The sequence below is a fragment of the Mangifera indica genome, chromosome 13 (assembly GCF_011075055.1).
Source record: "Mangifera indica cultivar Alphonso chromosome 13, CATAS_Mindica_2.1, whole genome shotgun sequence".
In the NCBI taxonomy this organism is placed as follows: Eukaryota; Viridiplantae; Streptophyta; class Magnoliopsida; order Sapindales; family Anacardiaceae; genus Mangifera; species Mangifera indica.
This window is the reverse complement of record NC_058149.1, coordinates 5915862-5922937: the sequence shown is the minus strand read 5'-3', so window position 1 is coordinate 5922937 and position 7076 is coordinate 5915862.

The window sequence follows — 7076 nt, the reverse complement described above, 5'->3', positions numbered from 1 at the left end:
AAATGATCTTTGCATAGCTAAAAGGGAAAAAAAATTATAGAAAATGAAATTGAAGTTTTAAAAAGGGGAGCAAAGGATTTAAGTGAAATAGTTTTAAAATTTAAAAATTGAAAAGAAATTCTTGATAAAATGCTTGGTGTACAAAGGGGAGTCTTAAACAAAAAAGGACTTGGTTATAAACCTTTTATCAAGGCAAAATACTTAAAAAATTATTTTGTTAAAGTCTCAACTTCAAGTGAATCAAATATAATTTGCAATTATTGTAGAAATAAAAGTCATATCTCATCATCTTGCCCAATTCAAAAGAAACATCATATGGGCACTAAGAAAGTATGGATTCCTAAGGAAACAAAAACTAACCACTAAGGACCCAACATGATTTGGGTACCTAAGACAAATTCTTGAATCTCCCATTGTGTTTAGGAACCGAAAAATAAAAGGAAGAAAAGCAAATGGTTCCTTGATAGTGTTTACTCAAGACACATGACCAGAGATATTTCACTTTTCTCGACAATAAGTAAGAAAGATGGAGGATATGTCACCTTTGGAGACAATACGAAGGGTAAAAAATTATTGGCATTGGAGATATTGGTAACAACTCTCATATTATCATTGAAAATGTTCTTTTGGTAGATAGTCTTAAGCATAATCTCCTTAGCATTAGTCAACTATGTGATAAAGAATTTAAAGTCATTTTTGAGCCAAATAGTTGCACTATAGAAAACATGAATGATAGAAAAACAAATTGTGTAGGAAATAGAGATGGAAATGTTTACACTATAGATGTAGAAAATGCATCTCATGAAAATCTATGTTTCTCCGCATTGCATGAAAATAGTTAGTTATGGCATAGAAGATTAGGTCATGCTAGCATGGACTTGATTTTAAAAATCTCCAAGAAGGAGCTTGTAAAAGGTCTTCCAAAAATAGATTTCATTAAAGATAAAATTTGTGATGCATGTTAATTTGGTAAACAAACAAAAAATTTTTTTAAAAGTAAAACTCATATTTCTACATCTAGACCTTTACAACTTCTTCATATTGATCTTTTTAGTCCTTCAAGAACCACAAGCCTAAGTGGAAAACATTATGCTTTTGTTATTGTTGATGATTTTTCAAGATTCACTTGTGTACTTTTTCTTGCATCAAAAGATAAAGCCCTCCATGCATTTTCAAAATTTGTCAAGAAAATACAAAAAGAAAAAGAAATGCATATTTCTTGCATTAGAAGTGATCATAGGGGAGAATTTGAAAATTATTTATTTGAAAACTTTTGTGATGAGCATGGTATTGAACATCAATTCTCTTGTCCTAGAATTCCCCAACAAAATGGGGTTGTTGAAAGAAAGAATAGAACAATTCAAGAGATGGCTAAAACCATGTTAAATGAAAAAACTTTACCTCAATATTTTTGGGTGGAAGCCGTAAACACCGCATGCTATATTTTAAATCGTGTTTTAATAAGACCATATTTAGATAAAACTCCATATGAATTTTGGAAAAACAAAAAACCAAATATTGGTTATTTTAAAGTTTTTGGATGCAAATGCTTTATTTTGAATACAAAAGAAAACTTAGGAAAATTTCATTCAAAATCGGACATTGGCATTTTTCTTGGATATTCATCACCTAGCAAAGCATATAGAGTGTTTAACAAAAGAACACTAGTAGTTGAAGAATCCATGCATGTCATTTTTTTATGAATCTAATCCTTCAACTAGTGTGCAAGTTGATATTGATGATGATCAAGTTAAAAATGGAGACCGAACGAAAATTCATGATTCACCAAATGATGATAAAGATGAAACAAAACAAGAGCTAAAACATGAAGAAGATAAAGATAAAGATCTTCCTAAGGCTTAGAGGTATGCAAATGTTCATCCTAAAGAATTAATTATTGGTGAGGAAAATCAAGGTGTTAAAACTAAATCATCCTTTAATCTTTGTAATAATTTAGCATTTCTTTCACAATTTGAACCAAAAACTTTTCATGATGCATTAAATGATGAATTTTGGATTTTAGCCATGCAAGAGGAACTAAATCAATTTGAAAGAAATAATGTTTGGGAACTAGTCCCTCGTCCGAATCATCAATCCGTTATTGGCATAAAATGGGTTTTTAGAAACAAAATAGATGAGTCTGGAGTGGTTGTTAGAAATAAAGTTAGATTAGTGGCTCAAGGCTACAACCAAAAGGAGAGAATAGATTTTGAAGAAACTTTTGCACCGGTAGCTAGACTAGAATCCAGTAGGATGCTTTTGGCATTTGCATGTTCTAAAAATTTTATTTTATATCAAATGGATATCAAAAGTGCTTTCTTAAATGGATTTATCATGGAGGAAGTTTATGTTGAACAACCTCTTGGGTTTGAAAGTCATGATTTCCCAAACCATGTTTTTAAACTTCAAAAAGCTCTTTATGATTTAAAACAAACACCTCGAGCATGGTATGAATGTTTGAGTAAATTCTTGCTTGAAAAAGACTTTTGCATTGGAAAAGTAGATACTACATTGTTTATTAAGAGAAAAGAAAATGATATACTTTTGATTCAAATTTATGTTGATGATATCATCTTTGGATCTACTAATGTCTCTTTGTGTGAAGAATTTTCTAACCTTATGAGCAAAGAATTTGAAATGAGCATGATAGAAGAACTCAAGTATTTTCTCGGACTTAATATCAAGCAAAGCAAAGAGGGTATCTTCATCAACCAATCTTCATACATCAAGGACTTATTAAAGAAGTTTGGCATGGAAAGACTAAAAGCTTCAAGCACACCAATGAGTTCAACTATCAAGCTTACCAAAAGTAAGAGTGGGCCAAATGTTGATGTTAAAATGTATAGAGGTATGATTGGCTCTCTTTTATATTTAACCGCTAGTAGACCCGATATTATGTTTAGTGTGTGCTTGTGTGCTCGATTCCAATCATGTCCCAAGGAATCTCATTTAAAAGCCCTCAAAAGAATCTTCAAATATTTACATGGTACAAGATTTTTAGGGTTATGTTATCCTAAAGAAACGTCTTTTGACCTAGTGAGCTATTCGGATGCCGACCTTGCCGGAAGCCAAGTCGATAGAAAAAGTACTAATGGTACTTGTCATTTTCTAGGTCATGCATTAGTTTCATGGTTTTCAAGGAAACAAAACTCCGTAGCTTTATCAACCGCGGAAGAAAAATATATTGTCGCCGGTAGTTGTTGTGCTCAAGCCTTGTGGACGCAACAAACTCTTAGGGATTATAGAGTTAGCCTATCTAAAACTCCAATCTTGTGTGACAACACAAGTGCTATTAGCTTATCCAAAAATCTCATTCAACACTCTCGAGCCAAGCATATAGAAATTAAATATCATTTTATTCGAGATCATATTCAAAAGGGTGATATTTGTCTTGATTTTGTATCCACCGAAAATCAACTTGTGGATATTTTTACAAAACCTCTTTGGAAAGAACGTTTTTGTAAAATTAGAGGTGAGCTTGGGATCATGGAATCACCACATTAGCATTTGCACTTAAATATCATTGTGGTTATGGTGTTTTGGATTAATTGAAAATGTCAATATATGTTTTATGCATCATTTCATGTTTGACCATCCTTGATAGTTTTCTTGTACCAATTATTCTTGCATTGATTTTTAATGTGTTTGATTTAATTTTCCTCATATTTAGCATCAAATTTCATTGTACTTTATGTTATTAAGTCAAAATTGCATAGTTGGATCATATTGGCTTGTTTATACTCAATATGGGACAACAAAGTGCATAAAATATACACCAGAATTTTGAAGAATTCGGCTGACGAATTGGAAAATTTGATCGACCTAATTTGTCAAAATTCGGTCGATCATTTTCTATAGTATTCTACAATGTATAAGGGCAAATGTTTCTCCACCTTTTTACATCATGTTTCTTCAACTTTTTTTTATCAGATTGGTTCCCAACATTTTTTTCTATACTTTCTAACCAAAATTCTCTTTCAAAAACATCATAATTCATCTAAAATTTCAACAAAATCTCCAAAAATTCTAAACCCTAAAAATTTGATTTTTGCTCAAATTCATCCAAATTTTTGTTATTTTATATAAAATACACATTTATCCCTTCTAGTATCATTCTAATATTTCCTAAATACCAATTTTTGAAATTAAGTCTTAAATCGAAAACCCCTAATTTTATCATCCAAAATTCGGTTTTTGTCTTAAAATACCTCTTTTAGTTATCATTTTTTGGATTTCAATTATACCATTAGATTTCTCTCACCATTTTTAATTTGGATGTGTATTCAAATTTCAAATGTGTGAATGTTCATGTAGATTTACATTTTTGCCCTTGTACATACATTCGAAATCATGGTGCATTTCATCACATTTTATTGCATTTAGTATGGCATTTATACTTCTTCTTCTCTATTTTCCATTTCGAACTTACTTTTGTTCTTCATTTTATTTAAGTTGATAATTATGTGATTAGTTTGTGCATAGTTAAGCATTTGTTAATTTATGTGATATATTTGTGCATTTTACATGAACTTACACTTTATATTATCTAAGCATTAGTACTCTTACTTGGATGATTATGATTGTTTGGATTTTTTTTTTCATTTGTATTCCAGAACTCGAGGGTAACATGTATAGCATTTAAGATTTGTGCTATAAAGATTGAAAGAGAGGCAATTGTATCCTAAGTTTTCCAAATGCGAGTTATGGCTAGACAAAATGTCTTTTCTTGGACATATAGCCTTAGCAGATAGGATCTCAATAGACCCAAGCAAAATATAAGTCATCTTAGAGTGGTAAAGGCCCAAAATAGCTAAGAAGGTAAAGGTATAGTATATACCTCTAAATAGTTAAAAAGATATGAGACTTGGTACTTGACACATGACCTTGAGTTGGTAGCAATTGTGTTTACATTAAAAATATGCAATATTATTTGTCTATGGTCAAGAACAATGTTTACATAGATCACAAGAGCCTCAAGGATTTCTTTGCCCTTAATAAGCTCAATATAAGACAAAAGTAATGGTTAAAGTTAGTTTAAGATTATAAGTGTGAGATCAGATACCACTCAGACAAGGCCAATATAGTTACAAATGCTTTGAGTAGAAAAGTAGTTCTATTGCAGAATACCACTCACCAAGAGTTATAATAAGAGTTAGTAAAAGAGTAGATAAAAGTAATCACAAAATAGTTAGTTGGCTTGTTAATTTAGCTAACTTTTTTAGATGGGATCCGTATGGCCCAAGTACCAGAGGATTAGTGTGTCCAGTTAAGGCAAAGAGTTATCAAGGGTGTCAAGTTAGATTTTAGTTTTGTTGAGAACATCCTGAGGTTTTGAAGTTGAGTATATGTTCCCAAAGATTAGAGTTTGAGAGATAGAATCCTCACTAAAATGTATAGTTCCCTTTACACAACTTACCTTGGGAGTGTAAAGATGTATTAAAATCTGATAAGATCTTTCAAGTGGTCAGGTATGAAGAAAGATATAATAGATTTTGTAGTTAAGTGCCTAGTGTGTCAACAAGTTAAGATTGAACATCATAAACCATTAGGACTAATACAGCCCTTTAGTATTCTAGAGTGGAACTAGAAACACATTTTAATGGACTTTATAGTAGGTTTCCCAAAAGTCAGAGAAGGATACAATGCTTTATAGGTCATAGTTGATTGGTTGACCAAGTCAACGCATTTCATTATAGTTAAAGACACCACAAGTATAGATTAGTTTAGTCAGATGTATGTTAAAAAGATAGTTAGGCTTTATAGGGCACCAAGAATGATAATATCAAATCGAGATCATGTTGGCAAAGTATGCAAAGGTCTTTAGGTACAAAGTTAGCCTTCAATATGACCTATCATTCCTAAACAAATGGTTAGACTCAGAGAGTCAACCAGGTGATCGAAGATATGTTGAAGGTTTGTTGCCTAGATAGAAGAGCATGTAGGATAGCCAAGTTGCCATTAATAGGTTCATATTCAATAATAATCACTAGGTAACCATATTGATGGCTCCGTCTGAGGCACTTTAAGGTAGAAAGTGTCGATCACCTTCGTATATGGATGAGATAGGTAAGAAAGACATCCTGTCACAAGCATAAAGGTTAGAGTTGACCCAAAGGTTGATAGAGAATGTTAGATAGATCAAAGAAGGACAAGCAAACTTAAGATTATTAGAAAAGTATGTTGACAAGATGAGCTAAGATCTTGAGTATTAAATAAGTGATTAAGTTTTTGTAAAAGTGGCCTCTATAAGCATATTATGAGTTTCGACAAAAAAGACAAGTTAACATTAAGATAAGTAGAACCATTTGAGATGTTGGAGGAACCATTTGGTCAAGAAGGCCACATAAGAGGTTAAGGAAGATATGATAGTTGAATTTTAATGATGAAATTCATTTAAGGGGGAAGAAATGTAGCACCCACAAGAAAGGATTTTAGTTTTTTCTTTATATTTAGATTTATGTTTAAAATATCATTTAAATGGAGTTATAATAGGAATGAACATGCATTATAAGAGTGATGTCCATTTGTACCTAGAAAGGGCAAGAAAGTCATTTCATGAAAACATATGAAAGTTTGTTGAATTAAAGGGGCACTTAGTCGTGTGTCATGTTACAGTAGGATTCATATTTGAATGTAAGGTACGATTATTTTGTGATTATTTTACCCTAGTAGCCACCTAACTAGGGAGAAAAGAGAGGAAAAGAGAGAGAAGAGGATCATGGCCATTAGAGAAGAACCTACAGTCACTAGAATCATTATGGCAATACTAAGAACTTGCAAGCTTTGGAAGACAAGTAGGTGGTTTCTTGGCTATGAAATTTTAGGGTTTTCATCCATAAAACTTTATAACTATGTTTTGAGATTTTCATAGATTATTTATGAGTGATGCTTGATGATTTAAGATTGATTATATGTTGAGTTTATGTTAAAATAAGTAAAAAAATTCTATACAATTGATTATATGCATTAAGAGGAGAGAATTGGTGAAACTTTGATGCATATGATAAAGATTTGATGGTTAAAGCTTATATTACATGTTTTTGGGTTAAAGATAAAGTATCTAAGGTGTTTAAAGG